This window comes from Coenobita brevimanus, chromosome 5, assembly GCF_032717465.1.
Source record: "Coenobita brevimanus isolate Jiangsu-jjx chromosome 5, ASM3271746v2, whole genome shotgun sequence".
Taxonomy (NCBI): Eukaryota; Metazoa; Arthropoda; class Malacostraca; order Decapoda; family Coenobitidae; genus Coenobita; species Coenobita brevimanus.
This window is the reverse complement of record NC_136958.1, coordinates 17,061,934-17,084,403: the sequence shown is the minus strand read 5'-3', so window position 1 is coordinate 17,084,403 and position 22,470 is coordinate 17,061,934. Positions and strand designations below refer to the sequence as shown.

The window sequence follows — 22,470 nt, the reverse complement described above, 5'->3', positions numbered from 1 at the left end:
TTTGTAGTCTCGAGGTAGTCTTGGTCTCATTCTCCCCTCTGAATAGCTTGTATCGTAAGTGCAGGCGAGGTACTGTAGTGACACTCAAGGGTTAAGGGGTTTTATTGTGACACATTTATATTGTTCACTGCCTACCCCTGCATTTATGTGAAGGACAGAGGGAAATGACCCACTGATTGTCAGAGTGACAGCTAATCTCTGGCTGCCAGTCGTCTAATCTATCTTGCACTCATCCCAATCTCCTCCTACTCTCCCCAGTCTCTTTCTCCTACTGTCTTCTACACCTGATTTCTGGGTATATATTACTGCCTGTTTCCGGCTGGCTGACGTGTGTGTGTGTGTGTGTGTGTGTGTGTGTGTGTGTGTGTGTGTGTGTGTGTGTGTGTGTGTGTGTCTAGCATGCTTCCATCACGTGGCTAACTGGCTTCCATGAGTTATATCCTGTGTTTGATATACAACATGTGTTTGACGCTCTTAGTAGTCTGGGCCAGGGGAGGTTTGTGCTTCTATTCCTGATGCATTAAACATATCCACCTGCATATTACATACTGTATTAGTGTTACTTATTGTGCTATGATTATATTATTGTCTATAACCATTGCATATTGTGGTATGGCTATATTAATGCCTATAAGTTATGTATTGTGCTATGACTGTATCAGTGCCCATATATTTATGAGTATTTTAAACAAGTACTCTGTCTCTTCGCCACACTGTTGCATCCTTATCTCTTTTTCTATCGCTACTTCAATGGTCACTGCTCCTTTAAACTGTCTGCTTGCATCCCTGCACCTCTACGACGGGTGCGTAGCACCCGTTTAGCAATAAATTCTCATCCCATTTCTGTCATCTCTCTAATGCTAGAGTTAACCGTTACTCCCAGTCCTTCGTTTGTGCAACAGGTCAACTCTGGAACTGTCTCCCTTTGTCTGTATTTCCTGCTTCCTATGATCTCCAGTCTTTCAAACGCAGTGTGTCCAGGCATCTCGAAATTAAATGAACGGATCTTGAATTTGGCTCTTTTTTGTGTTGTTTTTTTTTCTCGGAAGGAACGGTTTGCGGGCTCCTGGCCTTTGGTTCCTTCTTTCTTGCATAAAAAAAAATTGCATTCGAATTCACAGTACTTCTTTGTATTCGTAGTGTTATTCTTAGACCATAGAAACATTCGTATGCATATTCAAATGCTTAACTTTTGTATCCACTCCATCCTTGGCCGCAGATTGGAAAACTGTTGATACGAAAACAATAGCTGATGGAAAAAAAAAAGTGGATATTAAGTAGTTATCAACCTACCTCTCACCGTCTTAGAAGGTGGGTGAGAAACTTTGCCAGTTATCGAACGACGTGATATATTAAACAATGATCATGATTCGAGGAAGAATGATATTATACATTATACTGTATTTACAATCTCAGGCTTCTAAGGGTCAGTCGTAGCTCTATAAATCGTCTGACTTTGGTTGGTACAGAATGATGGAGGTGTCCCTAATAAAAGGGGACAACATTATCTCTCGAGACCCACTTTGTTGAAAAAAATCATCTAGCTTTAGCTGAAACACAATACCAGAGCTGTCTCGACCATAAGAGGTTTAAAGATGGCATTAGTAACACTTCCAGGCTAGCATGACTCACACTTAACTGAATGACTTCGTCTGGTGATAACTGGAACAGAAGACTAGAATTCTCCGATCCATAAAGGTGTTAAGGAGATGAGTTGATGAGGGGAGGAAGATGAGTATCACTCTTCCAGTTATAAATAACTAATTACGAAGCCAAATTAATAAATAAGTAGAGGACCTGTAAATGAAATGTTAGCTTCGTACCAGAGAAGTGAAAATTATTAAAGGAAAATGACTGGCATTGCTCACAAATGAGAGAGAGAGAGAGAGAGAGAGAGAGAGAGAGAGAGAGAGAGTCAATGACTATCATTTCCGAAAAAAAAAAAAATAAAAATCCTCAAGCGCACTTCTACAAATACCGAAACGAAGAAAGCGACCTAATACTCTCAATTAAATTAAATGGACATCTTGGACTTAATGAAAAGAAAAAGATACTGGAAGCTTTTAAATGTTTTTGCCCCGTGTTTAAGATAAAAATAAAGCAGAACGTTGTGGAGGCGTGGAGTAATGGCAGAGCATATTACTGATCATAAGGAGGAAAACTCACGATGATGATGATGATGATCAACATTGCATAGGGTGTGAAACAAGGAACATATTAAATATATAACTGTCATACAGTAAGAGTGGAAATTATTATTATTATCATTAGTTATTATTATTATTATTATTATTATTATATTCCAGATGAGCAGGATCTAGAAACAGGGAAAGGACACGCGAATTGGAAAACATCATAATCAAAATCAGTTAGTAAAGACCCTATCTGTCTTTGAGAAAGTCTATGGAAAGAAAATCACCACCTCCTCTGCAGACGGAGATGGAGATGTGTTGGTTTCCTATAATGGGAGGAAATAACTGACATGGCGGGAAACATTGATCCTAGTAAGTCTAGGTTACTGAAGAAGGAGTTTTTAAACAGTTTCTTGAATTTTGTAACGCCTCTTCCCTAGTGATTTATTCTGCTCAGTATCCTGTGTTTGCTATTGATGCAATTTACGTAGATATAAAGGCTATAGATAACATACAATAAAATATTAGTGTGGTTTATACTAAATGAGTCAATAAGGAAGAGTTGCTACACAACCTTCTGTACCACTCAAAATACCACCCTTACACTTCATTACACATTTTCCATTGTGGAATATTTTGCTTGTTGCATTTTCATATTCTTCTATGTTGTTTATATCACTTTACTATCTGTATAGATTGCATCAATACCACAAGAAGCCCGGATGTAGTGTACAGAATAAATCGCTAACGGAAATATAATACGAAATTACAGAAGTCATTTATATGTGAGTACCTTTAAGTACTTGGGTAGTGTGATGAGTAAGGATGGAGGTTTGGAGGGTGAAGTGCTTGAAAGGGTACAGCAGGGAAGAAAGGTTGCTGGTTCTTTGAAAGCAGTGATAAGAAACAGGGAAGTGAGCATGGAAGTGAAAAAGTTACTACATGACAGTATTGTGATACCAACTCTAACGTACGGAAGTGAAGCTTGGACGTTGTTGGAAGGACACAAGTCAAGAGTGAGAGCCGTGGAAATGAGTTATTTAAGAGGAGCCTGTGGAGTCACATGGAGAGACAGGCTGACGAATGAGGATATAAAGGAGCGTTGTGGTGTGGATGTGGATGTAATAGGAAGCGTTATGAGGAACACACTGAGGTGGTTTGGCCATGTGGAGAGGATGGAGGGTGAAAGACTGACGAAGAGAGTGTATGTGAGTGAGGTGGAGGGGGAAAGAGGGAGGGGGAGGCCGAGGATGAGATGGAGAGATGGGGTGGAGAGGTATATGAGAGAGGGGGGTGTGAGTTGGGAGCAGGGGAGTGAAATGGCGGGGGACAGGGCGACTTAGAGGCGATTTGTTTGTGGCCACCCCAAACGGGATTGAGGCGTCTGGCAATAGATAGATAGATAGATAGATTTATACGAGCAGCTACATCACCCTTAGGGATATTATTTTGTTAGATTAGGTTTGTGTGAAGCAACTGAGCTCTGTTCCAACCCATATTCAGTCTCACGTTTACCATATTTTCGTTGATTTACTCATATTATTTCAAGAGGAAGCAGAAGAAAAATTTAAAGAAACAACAATAGCAATAACAACAACAACAACAATAGTAATAATAATAATAATAATAATAATAATAATAATAATAATGATAATAATAATAATAATAATAATAATAATGATAATAATAATAATATTAATAATAGTAATCATCATCATCATCATCATCATCATGGCCTCCTTTCACCCTAGGGCAGGGTGAGGAGGAGCAACGTCCATTGAGCCCAAATTTGCCCAAGCCAGTGGGCCACTCTTCCATTCACTCACCATTCAAGTCCCCGAAATCCTGGCTCTATCTTATGCGCCAAAAACATTCAACACGTACTGTAGCTTCACATAAATGTGTCCGATAGGGTCAGTCCGGATGCTGTCACGTTAACAAGGGGTGCCAGTTTCCTGACCATGCGCTTCTCCTTACAATATTCATCCAGCCAGTTCGATCTCTTGTCATTCCCCCAGCCTCACCAACTAACGTACTTCTCTTCCTCACTCACTCATCCACCACATTCCTCCTCCTTCTTCTTGGCCTACCTCGTCTCCTCTGTTCTTCAAATTCGCTCGGATATACCTTTTTCACCACTATTGTAATCCATTCTCTCCACATGACCATACCATCTCAGTACGCCCTCTTTGATTCTGGTGTCCACAGACTTCCTCACTCCACATCTTTCACGAATCACACATATCCACTCTCTGTATTGCACATACATTCCTCAGCAGTCCCATCTTCACTGCACTCACTCTTGACTTTTCATTTTCTTACCACACCATAGTCTCACATCCATCTGTTGAAGCTGGCGCTAACACTCCTTCATGTAACTCTCACCATTTCCAGTCTCTCTCCATTCACTGCAACATAATACTGGGAGTCACCTCTCCCAGTCACCATCACTTTACTCTTCTGTACATTTACTCTCAAGGCACGACGCTCACAGACATTAGCAAAACTTTGCACTAGGCTACTAAGCTCGTGTCCGGTATTTGCAAGCAGTACTGCATCACCAGCATACAACATATTTGAGATATTCCGTCCACCACCATTCATTTCCAAAGCCATCCCCCTCTCCATTACTCATGTTTATACTTCTCTCATCATCCCATCCATATATACTGTATATTGAACAAACATGGGGACAGCGCACAACCTTGTCGCACACCTACACCGATCATGAACCATGCACTTAGATGTCCAATTACCTGTACACATGCTTGACTACCATCACAAAAACTCTTGACGGCATCTATCAGCTTACCGTCAACACTGAATGTGCAAAACCTTCCTCGGTCCTTCTCTGTCTTCTGTTGCATGCTTTTTACAGATCCATGAATACCATAAACACCTTATAATCCTTTTCACAAGCTTTCTCCACTATCTGTCCCATTGCAAATATATGATCCACACATCCTCTGCTATTCCTAAAGTCACCCTGTTCATCACTTACCAGGACTTCTGATATCTCTCCTACTTCATTTGTAATAATTCTTCCATATACCTTCCCCACCACACTCAATAAACTTATGCGACGATAATTCTTGCACTCACTTCGCTCACCTTCATATTTGTACAGGGGTACAATCACAGCCTTTTTCCACTCTGCTGGCACAGTTTCACTCATCCATGCCTTCTTACATATCTCCAACAAGCACTTCATTCCGCTCTTTCCACAACACTTACTCATCTTTGCATACACCTCATCAACCCCAGTTGCTCTCCCATTTTTTAGCCGTTTCACAGCGTTCTGCACGTTTCCCATCACTGCATTCCTTTTCTGCACATCTCCTTCTTTTTGCACACCCTCAAAACCAGCCATGTTTACAGTGGGTCTGCTCTCCCCATTCCCATTCATTAGGCTTTCAAATTATTCTTTCCATCTGGTCCTTGCTTCATTCCCATGGGTTAATAATCTACACTTACATCCTTCACACATTCACATTTCTTTCCAATGTCACCTCTACATTAAAATTTCGAACCTCTTTCCAGAATTACTTCCTATTTTCAGAGTAATTGCATTCATTTTCCTTCCTAGATCATTATTTACCTCTTTCTTTTTCTTCTTCACTAGTCTCTTTACGTACTTCTTGTTCTCAATATATTCAGCTGTTATTTCAATTGAACTCCTGTTCTGTAACTACTGTAGCCACTTCTTCCTCTTTTCATCCACTGCTTTCTGAACCTCTTCATCCCACCATGATGTACTTTTCTTCTTTGTTAATAATAATAACAGTAATAATAATAATAATAATAATAATAATAATAATGATAATAACAACAACAACAACAACAACAACTTCTTACCTATTTACTTATGGTATAGATTGTAGTTATGAAGCTTCTTGTGTAATAACAAGATCTGAAGACAAAGTTGTGAAGGGGAAAAAAAAAGAAGCATGGATACGTTCTACATTTGTCTCAATAACTGGCTAACTTTATGCTTAACTGTACCCATATTCCTTTCAGATAATGAGAGGAACCACAGCTATATTTGTGTAAAGTTACAGCTTTACAGTTTTTGTTATTTTGTCTAAAACATGTTACAAAGAAAATACTTAGCAGATTTGAAATTGGTACTCTCCACTTGGCTAAATGGCAAAATATTCAGCTGAAATTCTCAGCAAACTTTTTTTTTTTCTTTATCAAAGAATTTTCAGCTAAGTAGCTATATCTCAATTAGTTTCTGAGATCTCTCACTTTAAAATATGCAGTTTTTGTACCATAAATGAGTTTATGATGTTCGATAATAGGTCATGGTCATATTGTTGGAGATTCGTAGCCAACATTTATATATATGTAACTCTTTAATTTTGTAATAGGTGAGTCTTGAGTTTTGGTTAAAGTTATTTTGGTAATTGAAGAGCAGGAGGAGTTAAAGATGAGTACAGGGAGTTGATCTTGATTTATTATCTTCAGAGAAAGTCTAAGTTGAGCAGGGTATGTATTATACAGGGGCTTAATATACTAACTAAGTCTAGTTGGACCCCTCTTCTTATTCGCTCTCTCCACTACCTGCCGGTTCTATGGCCAGTCCCCTTCTGAGCTCAGATTCCAACATTCTCGTTTAGCAGGGTCCGTGTCACGTGTGCTATACTGTTGTTGAAATGTTCTAGAAGCCTGTATGTGTGTGTATGGTCACGAGGCGCTGTTCGTGGGCTATTTTGCTCGTGAGAGGCATTCTGGAGAGATGCTAACGTCATTTCCTTTTGGCCCCTAGGTTTGACATTGACCTAACTTCTAGACTATATATGTATGTTGCTAGCTATTATGTATTAAGATATTTTAGAGTCCTGACAATATATATTTGTCAGAAGTACGTGGGTTACCCTACCTAGGTTACTTTCCTGAATAATATCAACATCTAAGAAAAAAAGTGCACAGAAAAATATTGATACCAAAACAATAATCTTCACCATATATATAGCAAACCTTAACTAGTTACCTGTTTACTTACAGTGTAGCCACAATACGTTGGTTAAGCTTTATTGTAACTATTTATGGTATTAATTTGTCTTTGTAGTTATGCAAATTCTGCTTTTATTTTCACTGCCTAAAACCTTCATGTGTACTTACATTACCCTAAGGTAGCTTCTTGTGTAATATTAACAAGGTCTGAAGACAGATATGTGGTAGAAATAAATGAAGCATGGGTACACTTATTTTGTCCCAATAACTGGCTGCTTGCACGCTTAACTGTAACCGCATTCCTCTTAGATAATGAGAGGGACCACAGATATATTTCTATAAAGTTACAGCATTACAGCTTTTGTGGTTTTCTTAACAACGTGTTACAAAGAAAATTCTGAGCAGATTTGAATTCGGCACTTTTCAGTAAGCTAAATAACAAAATATTCAGCCAAAATTCTCATCAAGCTCTTTTATCATAGGACTTTCAATCTAAAAACTGTATTTCAATTAGTTTCAGAGACACTTTAGTTTTAAAACATAAATTTTTGCACCAAAAATAAGTATATGACCTTCAAAAATAGGTCAAGATCATTCATATTTAGCACAAGTACTTGGGTTACCCTAGTATACCTTCTTGAATATGATCAAGCTCTAAAAAATAAAAAAGTGCAAAGAAAAATAGTAATAATCCTTACAAAACAGTAATCTTTGCCATATACATGAAGAAGAAGAAGAAGAAGAAGAAGAAGAAAAATGATATGAAGATAGGCTGGATCGTTTTTACATTTTTTTGACATTCAAAATCCAGTAGTGCTCAAAAGCTGTGTACTCATGAGAAAAAATTCGGAGTGAAATAAAATGTTTGTGCAACAGTATCTTCTGCCTCCCCAACGAGCTTAAAAATGTAAAAAATCTAGGGCAAAAACAGCATTTTCATATTTTTTTTTATATCACAAGTCATTTGGCCTTTGATTCCTTCTTCCTCGCATAAAAAAAAAAAAGTAAATCATATACCAATAGTTATATCTTCACATTTTCAAACTTAGCTTGTAGAATATATATACTTGCTATTTAATAAAATCAGTCTCCCCAACTTAGGAATCTATAATCAGATTTTCATAAATTTTAACCATTTCTCGAAATATTCCTCAATATCACAAAAGTGGCAAATATGATTCTAATGGTTAAAAATGTACAGTAATGTTAGCATAAATGACTGCGTTAAAAATCTAAGTGTTGTAGCTTAACATCTGCCCCCCCTCTCCCAAATGCTCTATTTTAATCTATTATCATATTTTCTGTTTATTCTAGAGTTTAAAGTTTTAGGTAACCATGATGAGATATCCTAGGAATACATTGCATTTCCGTCAAGTGCTTAAAATATACTAACAAAATAACCCAGAACTCGCCACATGGAGTTGGCTCTATTTTGAGTTCCACCTGAACCCAGCCCATCCACCTTATCTTACTTGAATTTATCTGCATATCAGAAAGGGATTTGAATTGTGGATCTGTGTCACATTTTTTTTTTTTGCCTGACGAAAGAGTAGTTCTAATTAAACCATCTCCTTTCTGTGCCCCGACCACTAATGGAGAGTCTTCTGTCACCAGCTTGATATAGTTCCACAGCCTGTTTATGACGGAATATCAGCCTGTGGAACAATACCAACAGGAAATACCCCACTTTTCACCATTTTGTTGATGTCATCCCTTGGCAAATCGGTAGAGAGAGTTGGTTCTGTCACTTAGCCAGTGCTGTCATGCCAGTTTATCATGTGGTGGTAACTTCCAGCATCAGGGTTGATGGTGAAATTTTGAATATTCTGCTCCTCTCATCTGAATGTTCCCTTGCATTTAAAACCCCTCACCAGCCCAACTCTCTGAAGTGTTCATCGTCGTCAAAGATCATGCTTGTCAAAAGATTCTCGGGATAAGCAAAACATGTGTTCCTTTGAATCACTGGTTTTACAATCTTAAACACATCAGGAGGGAGAGATTTTGCACAAGAGATGGTTTAATAAAGGTGTTTCGATACAAACTTCAGAGAAGAATATTTGTTGATCTTGAACCACATTGGTTCATAAACTTTCACAATGAATTGTTTGATCTTTTCAAGAGTCTCTGATGGTTCTTCTGTTGTAATGTACAGTCACAGAACTGTATTTGCCGTTGTTAATCATCTCGAATAAGCTAATTTGCTCGGACTTCGTTAAGCCAGTGACTAATCACCGTGACCTCTAGACACGGCATTGTAAATATCCAATAAGTATCCCTGATCGGTTCTCAAATCTGCAGAATCATTCTCAATACCTTCTGCTTCAACAGTTTTGAAATTCACAACAGGAAGTTTTTCGCATTTTAAAAGGAGCTTTCCAATTGGTCTGTGAATCTTCTATGTTCAGTTGCTGGTCCATTTAATTCAGCGATCGAATGCCGTAGAGGAAGTTCATTAGCACGAAACAGGCAAATGACCCATTGCAGTGGTGTTTTCATTTTCAGTTCCCTCATCATTATGACAACCACACCACTCTTTTGTACTGTATTTCCCGCTGTTCCTTCACAACCTATTGCCTTCATCTTTGATGTGTCAACTTTATTCGAGTGAAGGAAGTCTAACATTTCAGTAAAGATGTTTTCGGCTGTTCCCGAGGATGGGTAGACATGCCCTAAGTACTGTGAAGTAGGCTCTTGCAAAACAGTGATGTATTCTTCGTTCACTGTCCTTTCACGCAGAGTTCTTCCTGTTCCTTCATTTATTAGTGTTTTATCTTCACGGCCATCAAAATAGATGCTAATGAGTGGTTGCATTGCCTTTTCTTGTCTCTGAATTTCAGCTTTTGCTGTTGTACATGCTCTCCTTATTTTATTTATGTCCATAACTCCTTCTGTCTGATTTCTCACACCAAGGTCGACAAGAACAGCACTTGACACAGCAGCAGCAACTCTGTCAGATAATACACCACTATCACACGCAATAGCAAGAGATCACAGGCATCTTTTCTTGCTCTTTCCTTTTAGTTCTTGTTTCCTGGAATAGGAAGTTCTTGAGAAAAATCATCTTCCCTGTCTTCATTTGCTGAACTTGTATTGCAATATAATTAAATTTCACACAAGTCATTGCTTGAACTGGAACCAGGTGTTGCTTTTTTTCTGCTCAATCGTTTTACATTTCTTTTAGTTGTGGTAGCCTCCAAAGATTCAGTAACCATTGTTCTTTTTGTTCTCTGGCCCATTAAAAATTCACGCACCATGTGTGGCATTCTTCTCTCCTCACACGTGCAATTTTTGAAGTCCTTCCATTTGCAAGCAGCAACATCAAATAGTTTGTTCTGAGAATCTTTTTGAAAAGCTTAAACTTTGTCTTGATAACTTTGAACGTTCTTCCTTCCTTTTGCTGGTTTCTGTAGTATTTTGTGTTTGTTGTCATAGCTTTTCAGCATCTGCCAAATACGCTAACAGAGACCGTTGGAATAGAAGCTTTCTACCACAGAGCCTTTAACTTTGAAATGATGGAGACACTAGTCTCAGAAATTATTGGTTCCTTTTTAGATGTCTTAAAATTCTGCCGTACATATAGATAGAATCTCATTACATCATTATATGTTGGAAGACAGTTCATATTTATATCGTCTGGTGTCTCCAAAATTGGACACAGACTCGAAAGTTTTGTTTCTTGGGATGTCATCCTTACTCAGTACTGAATCTAATCAGACCTGTCTGCTGGAGGCAAACTTCTGAGGCGCTACTTCAATAACAGATAAGTGAAGGCTGACTGAAAGCGAAAGAAAAAGAGGACACATGTAATATGAGAAAAAACATGGTCTGTACGCGTGTGGAGTGTATGCACTGCCTGACTTTATGCTAATCAGGGGAGGTACAAGTTGTTATACTAGAGCACTGAGACTTTACACAGTCATTTAAGCGGCATGCATTTCATTTTCAGCTATTAGAAGTAACTTTGTAACTTTTGTGATTTTAAGAATATTTTGAAAAAAGAAATTTTATGAATTTTTTAAAAAAATAATTCCAAATTGGGGAAGCAGAACATATTAATATGAAGCAGAATTTCTGTGTGTTTAGGCTGCAAATTAGAAGACATTTATAACTATTGCTATATGATTTACGACTGGTTTGTTGTTTTAAAAAATCCTGCAAATACCATGTTTTTTACTTGAGTTTTCATTTTTTGAGCTTGTTGGGGAGGCAGAAATTATTGTTGTAGAAAAGTTTTATTTCACTGTGATTTTTTTCTCGTGAGTACACAACTTTTGGGCACTGCTGGATTTTAAATTTAAAAAAAAGTATAAAAACGATCCACCCTACGATGATGATGATGATGCGGAGGAGGAGGAGGAGGAGGGGAAGGATAATGATGATGATATGAAGATAAAAGTTCCGCGGAGAGGTGGCAGCGATTTTGTTTAATAAAAATCAGATCCTACAAGGAACTTTGTATAAACGCTGTCACTTTGACTTATGATGGGAAACCTTCGCTCTCAGTTATCCGTAGGAGGCATTACGTGAAGCGACTGAGATATATCACGAGTGACGAACAGGGTCGAGTAGTGTGTGTATTTAACTTGGTTTTATGTTGACCGTTAGGTATGTCAGTTAAAACCATGAGAGAGAGAGAGAGAGAGAGAGAGAATGTGTGCATATGTGCATAGTTGTGTGACTGCATGCGTGCGGACTCCCTAATATGACACCCCTATGAACCCTGAGGCACTAAACTATGTCCACCACAAGACAGCCAATAGGAACTGAGCGTGTAAATTGTGTTGGGTTCTGATTGGCCGAGAGAGATGACATGTTTACAATGCTGGCCAGTGGCGAGGTGGCAGTGAAAAGCACGGGGCTGTGATTAGCTGCAGGCACGGAGTCGTTTGTCTGTGTTGTGGTGTTCCTAATTAAGTTTCATTGATTTAGAGTGCTAAACAGATGACCCGCACACACACACACACACACACACACACACACACACAAAACAATCCAAAGTTAGTCAGAGATTCAGTAGAAATAAATAAATCAATAGTAATCACTGGTATAGAAGAGGAAGAAATTAAAAACAAAATCACTAGAGACAAAAAGGAGATGGCAAATGTAATGAACTTACTGAAAGAAGTATCAGAGGAAATCTGTAGTAAAGACATAGAGGAACACAAAAGGTTAGGGAAATACGAGAAAAGCAAGACAAGACCTCTAAAGGTGACTTTCCAGAGTGTAAACACTGTGGAAGAGATACTAAAAAATGCAAAGAATCTTATGGAAAAAGAGGAGTTCAAAAATGTATGGATAAAAAGATGTCTAACACAAGAGGAACTGGAATTACTGAAAGAGAAAAGGGAGGAAGCAAAAACAAAAAATGAGGGAAAATCAGAAGAGGACAAGAAGAAATTTTTTTACAAAGTAATAGGATTGCAGGTACGAAAGTGGTACACAAACAGGATGGAAGAAAAAGGAGGAAGTTAGTAGAACCATGTCATGACAAGTATATAAACAAAATGATAAAGTTGATGTACTCAAATGTGGATGGAATGGTATCTAAATTACTAGAGATGAATGATTATGTCAGAGAAAATGAACCACAAATAATATGCCTAACTGAGACAAAATTAACACCAAGGTTATCCAATGACATACTAAACTTAGAGGAATACAATATATGGAGAAGAGACAGAAATTTAAAAAAGGAGGAGGAATTATAATATTAACTAAGAAAAATCTAAAAGTCAAGGAAATAAACCTAGATATACCATCACAAGTAGAACTGATTGCAGTAGAGATCGACACATCTGAAGGTAAAGTAATTGTAGCCAATTTGTATATGCCACCCAAATCAAACACATGGGAAAGAGACGAATATGAGGACCTAGCAGAGAGTACAATTCAGAGTATAAGATCCTTGCTACATAAAATGGAAGAGAAATCGGAAAGAATTATACTAACTGGGGATTTCAATACAAATATAAATTGGAATACTCTAGATATAAATAGCCAAGAAAGCTGCTGGGACCAAAAGCTCCTGGATCTCGTACAAGAGTTTTTCTAAACGCAACATGTGAGGGAAACCACTAGAAAAAGAGGACTTGATGTACCTTCAGTGCTAGATCTAATATTTACTAGGCAAGAAAATGACATTGACAGTTTAATATATCACCCTCCACTCGGCAAAAGCGATCATGCAGTACTAAATTATAACTTCAGGATAGCATATGACATAGTAAACAGCACTGACAGTTACAAAAAGAGACTAAACTATAAAAAGGGAAATTATCAAGACCTAAAGAAGTATTTCTTAGAAGTTGATTGGGAAAATGAGCTTAGAGGACAAGATTTAAATGCTGTATATAAAAAATTTTGTGAATTTTATGAAATAGGAGTCCAGAATTACATCCCACAGCACAAAGAAGCAGATAAGAAAATACAGAAATGGTTCAATACAGAATGTAAAAAATCTAAAGAAAGAAGAGATTTGTTGTGGAATAGATACAGAAGACACAATAGTGAAAGGGCATATAATAATTACAAACAGGCAAGAAACGACTATACAAGAATAAGGAGGGAAGCCCAAAAACAGTTTGAGGAGGATATAATAAATAAAAGTAGTGATCAACCAAAGCTGTTTTACAGCTATATCAGAAGCAAAACCAAAGTAAAAGATATAATACAATCCATCACGGACGAGGGAATCACTTATACACAAGAGAAAGATATTTGTGAAGCACTAAATAAGAATTTCCAATTAGTTTTACAGAAGAAAAAAATTTTGAGAGAGACTATGTGGAACACGCATGTCCACACATACTACCAGATATACAAATAGCAGAAAAAGTAATACAAGAGGAGTTAAGTAGATTAGACAGAGGAAAAGCAAGTGGTCCTGATGAAATTTCATGTTGGGTGTTACGAGAATGTGCAAATGAGTTAAGTAAACCATTATTTTTAATTTTCAAGAAATCTTTGAGTCAAGGGAAACTACCTGATATTTGGAAAAAAGCAAATATAGTCCCCTTATTCAAGAAAGGAAATAGACAAAATCCTCTCAACTACCGACCAGTATCACTGACTAGTGTTGTAAGCAAGGTATTAGAAAAACTTATAAGAAAAGCTTGGGTAAATCATCTAAAAAAACACAGTATGATAACAGAAAGACAGTTTGGTTTCAGAAAAGGAAAATCATGTGTTACTAATCTGTTGAGCTACTATGACAGAGTAACAAACACAATACAGGAAAGGGAAGGATGGGTGGACAGTATATATTTAGATTTCAAGAAAGCTTTTGACACAGTACCACACCAAAGACTTTTATGGAAGCTGTACCATCAAGGAGGAATTCGAGGCAAACTGTTTTGTTGGATGCAAGACTTTCTCATATAAAGAGAAATGAGGACAGTACTAAGAGGAAACTACTCATCATGGAAAGAAGTGACTAGTGGAGTACCACAGGGTTCGGTGCTGGCACCAATCATGTTTTTAGTGTACATAAATGATATAAACAGTAACACTGGAAATGAGAGCTATCTGCATATGTTTGCAGATGATGCAAAAATACAAAGGAGAATTACTAGCACAGACTCTTGTAGGGAGCTACAAGAAGAATTAAATAAACTTCATGAATGGAGTAGTACATGGCAAATGGAATTCAATGTGGACAAGTGTCATGTAATCAAGTTTGGTAAAAGTGGAAAAAGACCTGATTGGGATTATAAGTTAGGAAATAAAACCCTATACACATCAGAAAGAGAGAAAGACCTAGGTGTGATTATCAATAACAGACTATCTCCGGCTGACCACATCAGCGAGAAGGTACGGAACATGTATACACTGCTTGCAAATATGAGAATAGCATTCACATACATAAATGAAGACATGCTAAAAAGGATAATAACATCATTCATCAGACCAACCCTGGAATATGCATCAGTAGTCTGGAGTCCTCATCTCAAAAAGCATATAGACAAGATTGAAAAAGTTCAAAGGGCCGCTACAAGATGGATACCAAGCTTAAGGGACCTAAGCTATGAAGAAAGACTAAATAAACTGAATCTACCAACACTACAGGAGAGAAGGAAAAGAGGTGACATGATAATGCTATATAAGTGCATATCAGGAAATGAGAAAATAGACATAAATGATTACTTAACATATGGAGAAGCATCAGCAAGAGGACACTGCAAAAAACTGCATAAGAAGAGAGGTGATAAAGACGTAAGGAAACTCAGTTTCCCAAACAGAGTAATTGATCAATGGAATGCACTACCGAATGAAATAGTGTGTGCCAAAACAATTCACAAATTTAAGGATATGTACGATAAATATGGTCTAAGACACGGGACAATACGAGCTTGACTCATTCCTGTAAAGATACAATTAGGTAAGAACAATTAGGTAAGAACACACACACACACACACACACACACACACAGCTGGACGCACAAGCAATTACAAACAAAGCTAGGTAGAGAAGAGGTCAAAATTTCCTAATTTCCTTAATGTTTAACAATAGACCCCAAATTTAGACAAGGTAGGAGACGTGCGATCTGAAACATGAAGGATATACTGAGCTCAATCCTTTCAGTTCAGTGATATGTGTTAATACTCTCAGGCTCTTATGTTTCACTCACAGCTAAACAATAAAAAAGTCTGCTGCTAGATTATCCAAAATACCAGAACTGACCGGGCCATGAGTATTGATGGTGACAATATTTTACACCATTGGCGACCTACGACACGCAGAGTGGAGTAAATAACTCTAGAGTACTAGAGCTTTCTCGATGATAATATTTACATTTTATGTTTGCTATCGCTAATGAAACACCACTACACTAAGTCACGTTGTATAAACACTGAAATACAGGAGAGTGTAATATTAGGCAAAAGTTCTAGATACAGGAAAAAGTAAAAACAAAAAGTATCACGTACAAGAAACTGTAAATGCATGATAAAATATCAAGTAAAAGAAAAAGTAAAACAAGAGAAAGTATCAGGTACAGGAAAACATCAAAGAAGGAGAAAGTATTACGTGCAAGAAAAAGTACAAGCAAGAGAAGCTATCGGGTACAGTGATACTGGTCGCTGTCTGGCCACTGGTCTAATCTGAGGAATCAGCCATGTGAATGTTGAGTTTAGCCAAAACTTATCTCTGCTGCTCACTGTATTGACTCAGATGCGACCCATTTTGGAGCATGGCGTATCAGCGATAATAAGGGTCATCCCGCATCGAATTACTCGTACGAGGAGAGAAAGGCGGAGCGCTACCCAGTTGATGAGAACCACCCCCATAGACTGCAGTGACAAGTCCTATTAAAATGATCTGTTTTGGCAACCCCCTTTAGAGGTTGTTTGGAAACAGATATAATGCAGCTGTCTGATATTTCGAGAAGGGCTACACGACTACTTTCACTACCAACCTCCTCCAAGTCCCTCTCTTAGTTTAGTGATACAATGCAAGAAGTACTGCAAGACCACAAGGCGTAAGTCAAGAATTTGTAATTATATTATTTGTATTTATATTAACTAGTACATAGCAACCAAGTAATCAAACTGTTTCCATTTAGCACTGTGTTTGCAAAAGTGTTTGACATTTCTTGTTTGAGTATGTTTGTAAGAAATTCTAATTAGGATAGAGGTGTCTCACTGTGCTCCTGTTTATTAAATGAACGAATTTAATTCTTTGGTGTGTTGTGCAGAGATTTTGTTAGTTTATCTATCTAGGTATATACTGTACCCAGGCTGCTTCCCTTAAGGAAAGGGAGGTAGCCGAGACAGGACGACACACTCCCAACTTAATCATCCACTCAAACACATTCATTCGCAGCTTAGCCCCAAAGGGGAGAAGGGGCAGATCCTCACCAAACCACACCGCACGAGGGTCAACTACGGAGTGCAATCAGTGACATCCGCAGCAGGACCCGACAGCAGAGCTGGTTTACCCCTGCCACATCATAATGGACCCATCCTCTTACCCGCACCTGACATGATCAGCTGATCAGACCAAATGCGGGAGAATATCCCCTCACGGCTGCATGATCATTTATTCATTCACAATTTCCTTTCATTTCTATCATGCACAGCCACTCTTCCTTGTTCAACAGACATCCCTCTCACATCCAACGCTCTCTTCACACTGTCCATCCATCCTATTCGTGGTCTGCCTCTCAGCCTTACACCTCTCACATCATCTTTTACACCAATCGCTCATTACCGTATCCATTCTCTCCATATGCCCAAACCAACGCAAAACCCTCTGCTCAACTCGATCAACCATCTCCTACACAACTCAGTTCTCCTTCGCACTTCATCATTTCTCATTTGATCCATAAGCGTCACTCCACACATACTCCTCAGATACCTTATCTCCATTACATTCAAACTTTTCCCCACTGCCACACCCATATTCCATGTTTCAGCCCCTTATAACGCAGTCGTTACCACAACGCCCTCATACAGCCTTCTCTTTATACCCATTCTAAGCGAACGACATCTAAGCACTTTTTTCATTCCTCCCAGCACCTTTCCTACTTCATTCATTCTAAACTTCACTTATACATCTATTCTTCCATCCACAGCAACATGTGACACTAAATACTTAAAACACTCTACCTCCTCAAGCAACCCACCATTCAAAACTATATTCATCCTCCTACCATCTACACTTCATCACTTTACTCTTATTCTCATTTACTTTCAATTTCCTCCTTTCACACACCCTTCCAAACTCCTCTACCAACTGTTTCAATCTCTCCTCTGAATCAGCTACCAGTGCAGTATCATCCGCAAACAGCAGCTGCTTCAGATTCCAATCTCTACCATCATCATTCACCAGACTCAAACCTCCACCTAACATTCTTGCATTCACCTCCCTTACAACACCATCTATATAAATATTAAACAACCAAGGCGACATCATACTTCCCTGTCGCAGCCCCACTCTCACGGGAAACCAATCACTCACAGTATTTTCCACTCTTACACACGCTCTACTATTTACATAAAAACTTTTCACTCCTTTTAGTAACCTACCATCAAGTCCATACAGTCTTAAAACAGTCCACAAAGCCTCTCCATCAGTTCTATCATACGCTTTCTCTAAATCCATGAACGTCCAAAACACATCCTTACCTTTCACTAAATACATTTCACACAGCTGTCTGAAACCAAACACCTGATCCATGCATCGCCTCCCTTTCATAAAGCCACACTGCTCATCACCAATCACTCCCTCTGTACCCTTTCTAACTCTCTTAATTAACACTCTGCCATACACCTTACCTACAACACTCAACAGACTTATACCCCTAAAGCTAGTACATTCATTCATATCACCCTTACCTTTATACAACTGGACCACAAAAGCACTTGCCCAGTCAACTGGCACCATACCTTGCACAAAGCACACATTCAATAATTTTGCAGGCAATTCAACAATAGTCGTCCCACCATCTTTCAGGCATTCCACAGCACACCCATCCATACCTGCAGCTTTCCCTGCTTTCATCTCCTTTTCTGCCTCCTGCATTTCCTCCATTTTGTTGGTAGAGTAAGGATTGCTTGTTTAACTGTCATTGTCTTTAATCTGTGCCATCAGTAATAGAAATCTCCCTGCTCGGTTCGTAACAGAATTAAAATGGTGACCTCATCAAGGATAAAATGGTGATTTTGCTTTGAACCTAGTTATATAATCATCTGTCATGGCGCTGGCGAATTTTGATGATGTACAAGCATTTTTGCAAACAGAGCCTAGACAGTCTGAGGTGGAAAATCTTACTGAATTAGTGCTTAAGGTGGTTACTCTGGTCGTAGGATTGAAATGTGCCATCAGTATTAATAAGCCTAATTTACTTAGCTTCATTCAGGACACCGTGTTAAGGGTGAGTGAATATTTTGAAATTGATCATACCACAACTGGTCATTAGCAAAGGGAAGAAGAACATACCTGTAGTGTTTTGAGAGGAATCCTTAGTTTTTGGAAGGAGAGCCATCTGTCCATAGTGTTTCTGCTTATAATGTAATATTAATACCATTAATATTAGTGTCAGTACACAACCTGAGTTAGCCAAAATTCAGTTGCGAATGAGATCATTTCAAGTATGTGAGAAACAATTTGAAATTAATCATGAGTACAGACTGAGGCAGCTTGGTGACTCACCTTGTCCTTGTGACACCTCTGATACTAACTCTTTTGATGTTACCAAGAAAATAAGGTTAATCATTCCCATTTGTGAGCACTGGGGGGAGGCAGTAGCTCAGTCGGTAGAGGGGTGGCCTGCAGTCCTACCGCACCCAGGTTCAAATCTCAACTGGGGCAGGGAACAGTTTAAGGATCTAAATTCCATAAAATCAGACTTTACTGATCGACCAGAAAACCCGCCGACATATCGTAAAATACTCCCTCTAATACCAATACACCAGTCCTATATGAGACAGCCCTACAATGTATTCAATATGTTAGCGCCGAAGTGGTGACATTTAGAGGTGTATGGTATGAAGAAGGGCTACTGGGCTCTGGGAGCAGGCTGTGAAGCCTATGCAGGGCTGTCTGATTTCCGTGTGAGGAAATTCCGTGCACTCTGACTGGTCAGAGACCCTGGCCACTCACAGATAGCTCGTTTAAGGATATATGACGTCATATCGTTTTCTTTGTCAATTGGCGTAACTCTGTGGGTGTAACTATGACTAACAGACGAAAGCCTACCATTTATGTATCTTATTCACATTAGTCCTTGTTTTTCCAGTTAGTCAAACATTAATCTCGTGCAACCTTGTTTACATTATCGCATAAAGCTATATAATATACTATCTGGCAATTATATATATGATCATTAATTAAATAAATAGGGTAAATTCCATGAGCTTCAAAAATGATTTATTGTGTAGGGCCTACACGAAATCATGGCATAGCAACAATATGACCTAGGCTAAACTGGTAAATTTAAACAATCAAATAACACCAATAATACTTCATGCTAAGCAATCAATTAACATAACATTAATATATTATTTTATACATTCAAATAAAGGTTTATCTATCTATTACTAGACGCCTCAATCCAGGAAGGGGTGTATTAAGTGTATACACAATTAAAAACCCCAAACATAGGCATTCACTTCGCGTAAATAAGAGAAATTTGCAAAATAAAGAGAAAATCCGTATTTTCCGTGGAACGGATGTCTGACGTCACAATCATCCGTATACGTCATCGATGCTCTGTTTTTTCCGTGCTAGCAGACGAATTTCCGTAAATGGCAGCCCTGCCTATGCCCAAAGTCGGAGGCATAAAACAAAGGGGGGGGGGGAGCGATGTCACCAGATACTTCCAAATTATTGGAGAGGTGACACATCGTCTTTCCTAGCCTCGAAACTCTTGATCGATATTACTGCAGAGTGTATTTAAGGGTCAAGCACAGCATCCCTATATTGCATTATCAGTTGATCAATCTGCCGTTTGTGAGATGGTAAAGGGTGCAGTTCTTAAGACTTATGAACCTGTACCAAATGTTTACAGGCTCGAGTTCAGAACCACCTACGAATGAAAATATTAGACTCATGTGGCAAATGCCCGAGTACTACAATATTTATTTCATCAGTGGCTGTACTCTCAGATAATTAACAAAAGATTTTTCTAAGCTGAAAGAACTTTTGACCTTGGAGAACTTCATTAAGAATATTGCCAGTGATGCTGGCAATCACCTAGTTGAGAAAGAGGTGGATAGCCTGGCTGAAACAACTTTCGTGGCAAACAATTATGGTACTGTTTACAAATACGATTTTAAGCTTCGCTTATCTGGTAGATATAGGAGAGTGGACGAATTCTTCTGTGTAAAATCCTTTTTACAAACCAATGAAAATGAACTTGAATTGCTACTAGAAAAAACCCAGAGCATGTTAGTTCCATCAAGGAGAATGGGAACATAGTTGCCAAAGTACCAGTTAGAAGTTTTGTCAGTTTTGTAATAGAAAGGGCCATGTTGAGTAAGAGTGTTGGAAAAAAATAAGAGGAAGTAACAGATATAAGTCTATTGCTCTGATAATTGAAGGAATGCTAATACTGAAACTGTGTAACCACAAATAACTAGACTGACGTGGGCAGACACATCCTCAGCAGGTATTCAGTAAAGGTGAAGCACGAGTGGAGGTCAGTTGTTGACAGTCAGACTCCTACAGAGCTATCAATGAACGTTATTGAGACTGGGATAGTGCAACAATCAGGAATTCATGAAACTGCTAATAATACTTCATAAGAATGACTTCCTTCAAGACACCCAGTTTGCTAGTGTCAACTGGTGGTGAAAATACTAGGGAAGTCACTTAACTCCAAAAGATAAGTACTTCACAGTCTCTTATGCTGAAGGGGATAACAGATGTAGCTTATCCTTGATGAATGTGTTTTATGACATGCAACAGTTAATTATGTGTCTGTCCTTTGTCCTTCTAAATGACGTGAAGGTCCAGTCAAAATTAGTTACAGGTCCAATGCATGTGGACATCATGAACAAGCTACCTGTGAAAGGAGGAAAAGCGAGTGCAGCACAATATGTATCAAGAAGTCCCATAAATGAGGAGAGGGCCAAAGAACTGGAAGTTGAATGCCGGACACTGCTCCTTGCCTGTGCTGTAACTAGAGCCATGATGGCATAATTCCGTCTTGATAGTGATAATACTAATAAAGTACCAAATATTTCTCTTGATGATATTTTCTTTACCCAGCTGACTAACCCTCAAGTTAAGGGTTTCCCACACTGTAGTGCAGGTCTAAGACTGGCTGAGATGCAGATGTCTGATCAAAAGATTGAAGTTTTGATTGACTCTGTGGGGAATGAGGAAGACTGAGAGACTGAGCTGTCTGAGTGCTTCTACCTATGAGAGAATGGTGTGTAGATGCGTCGGTAGTAGAGACCCTTATCCCCCACGCTGCTCATAATGATGAAGGGAAAATGTACATCAAGTGGTTGTTCTAAAGGGATGGAGGCAAGAAACTCAAGTAAATGCTCGTGATTCTTCTTTGGCAGGACAGTTAGGGGTGACGAAGACTGCCTCGCATCTGGCAACATTTCTACTGGCCTGGAATTCGCCGAGACATTTCCCGGAATTTTAAGTCATGTCATACCTGCCAGACTGTCAATAAGAGTGACAATCCTATTCCTGTAGTGCCTTTGGTTCCTCTTCCTGTCTTTGATGCCCAGTTCACTAGAGTCCATTTAGATATTTTCAGCCCTCTGTACAAAGACCTCATCAGACCAACAGTATATTCTAACTATGCTGGACATGGCCACTCGGTATTCTGAAGCCATCATTTTGAGAAACGTTTCAGCTAGAGCAGTGGTAAAGGAGATGATTAACTTTTTCACTAGGTTTGCTTCTCCAGAAGAGATGCAATCA

At 38.6% G+C, this 22,470-nt stretch overlaps 1 protein-coding gene across 1 annotated transcript in view; it reads left to right on the top strand.

The window, feature by feature from the left end:
* The window catches only part of LOC145398406 (cytochrome P450 2L1-like), a 115,174-nt gene that overhangs the window by 72,514 nt on the left and 20,190 nt on the right, over positions 1 to 22,470 (top strand). The gene's annotated exons all lie outside the window — the stretch shown is intronic.